The 2,330-nt window shown below is 45.8% G+C and overlaps 1 long non-coding RNA gene across 1 annotated transcript; it reads right to left on the minus strand.

Moving 5' to 3' along the window:
- Positions 1 to 365: 365 nt before the first annotated feature.
- Positions 366 to 2,088, minus strand: LOC143817925 (uncharacterized). Its single transcript, XR_013224209.1, has 3 exons — positions 1,998 to 2,088; positions 868 to 1,095; positions 366 to 493 (listed from the first exon to the last, which is right to left on the minus strand). It is a non-coding gene; the product is annotated as an uncharacterized LOC143817925 (long non-coding RNA).
- Between the last annotated feature and the right edge of the window lie 242 nt (positions 2,089 to 2,330).

Below are 2,330 nucleotides of genomic sequence, written 5' to 3' on the forward strand. Positions count from 1 at the left end.
CCTAATAATATCGATACAACATGACTTGGTTTAGTTACCATTCAGTGATCAAACACTTCAGCTCCATCAATCATTCTGCTGCTTCCTTAACATCCTTACACCTCCGGGATCTGAATTACCAAATTGTTTTACTTTTATTAAAGTCATTTTTTTTTCTTACCAGTTAACTTCAGACATAAAAGGGCCTAAGAGCTCTATAATCTTGTGTACATAACAGCTCAATATGTCGCTGCTCCGTAAAGCGGAGATAATTTACATCCCTGTGATGATCCCCAGACAGGTCCCGGCTTGACAAAAGCAAAATCAGTATCTATGACAGAAAAAATATCGAAGAAGCACATCATATAGAGCGCCAGACACAAAGGTTTTATTATATGTCGTTCATCATTGACTACAAGTGTCATTATCGGTGCTTGAATGCTTGATGTTCTGCTAGGAGAGGGGAGAAAGAGCAGCTCCATTGTGTCTGGAAACAGAGCTGCTCCTGAGAATACTGCCGGAAGAAACGGGAAAACTCATTATATGAAAATATAATGTAAAAGGTAATATAAAATACTGTATTGTATAGAAATCAAAATATTCCCCATACACATTACATGCATATGTAAATTTCCAATTCGAAAAACAATCTACCTCCAAAGGGTAAGGTGAGTATTCTTTTATTATTTCATATCATTTTGGGCATTTTACAAATAAATGTTTAATGGCCAGTGAAGTTGAACAAGTTCTCCTTCAATTTTACAAAAATTTGTGTTCTCCACAATACCAATTTTTGGGGAATTTGCTTCCAGCAAATTCAGCAAAATGGGGTCTTCAGAGGGTTGGCACAAGGTTAAAAAATAATAGTAATAGTACCTCACTGCTCACCTACCACAGCAGTGAGCCGTAAAAGTAATCAGTGCCTTTTCTTTTTGCCTTACTCCGTCACATACATCCTCTTTAGTCTGCAACGCTGGGTCTTCTGGTATCGACTAAGCCTCTGACATCAGTGTGTGCCATGTTGTCGCACCGTAGAGCGCTAGGAGATATTTGGCACCCCAGGAGTCCGGATGCCACAATGGTATTGTCTTCTTCACGGGGGAGGTGATGACATGCCTGGAAACAAGGAGGGATCCCATAATCAGGTAATACAGACATGCAACACCATCCTGACTCCAGACCAGAAGGGGGAGCTCTAAACCCAGTTTCAGGGTGAACTTTCCTAAAAATTCTGGTCTGGGGAGGGGTTAGACAGGCTGTTAGTGAGTCTGTGTGAGGGACAGTGAGAGGAGAGGAGGCAAAGGACAGAAGCCTGCGGTCTGGAGCTGCGAGTGGGCTCACCCCATAGGAAAGCGTCAAGAGACCAGACACCGGGGTCTGGTGGTGTGGGAATTGCAGACCCAGCCACTGAACCCGGAGGGCAGGAGATTGAAAGTCTCCTGTCCCATCCAACACCTGAAGGTACCACAGCAAGTGAGGAGCCTGGGGCTGCTGGAGAAAGGAAAGGTTCACGTGCTCAGCCATACAAGTTGAGAATACAGACACTGAGAGGACTCGTGCAGAGCATCAGGCAGCAAGGGTCAGATATACAGAGCAGAGGGAAGGCCCCCGAACCGACCTGGATAAGTGGATCCCAAGCTGTTTCCAGGCTGCCGGGACCCCATCACCACCTGTTACCTCTACCCTGGACTGTACATGAATTCTACCAGTAAAAGGTAAAGGAAATTGCTATCTCTGTGTCCTGCAATTCCAGCACCCACAGTCCTGCACCCCACCGTCAATCATCCCCTTACCAACTACACCAGGAGCCCTGGGAACTAAGCTCTACCTGTGGGGAGCTATACCATCTAAGCTGCGAAACCATCAGCCCCAGAGGACCCCTTCAAGCAGTGTCACGAACATACTACAATAGACTTTATTCCCATTTCCACTAATCCCCTTTTTACTGGACGCCCAGGGCCAAGGACCGGGTCACTACCACCTCAACCACTCCTTTAAGAACAGAACCGGCCCGGTACCGAGTATCCCACGATCCTAGCGGGCGCTCCAGATACACGTTGTGATGTTATGAATTCATGCCTAGTCACCGTCTGGGGTATGCATGCTGTGACATCATTGCATGAAATGCGATAGCATGGCACACAGTGACATCAGAGGTCTATCCAGTGTAGGAAGCCCCAGCATAGCGGGCAAAAAAGGATGCACATGATTGGAAAGACAAAAAGAAGGGGTGCAGGGGACCGGACGGCTGACTGTGGGGGCAGTGGGACAGGTGAGCAGTGAAGTGACTATTATTTTTTTTACATCCAATGTTTATTCTGCTTTGATGAAAAATTAATTTCCCTGTTAAA

The sequence above is a fragment of the Ranitomeya variabilis genome, chromosome 3 (assembly GCF_051348905.1).
Source record: "Ranitomeya variabilis isolate aRanVar5 chromosome 3, aRanVar5.hap1, whole genome shotgun sequence".
Classification (NCBI taxonomy): domain Eukaryota; kingdom Metazoa; phylum Chordata; class Amphibia; order Anura; family Dendrobatidae; genus Ranitomeya; species Ranitomeya variabilis.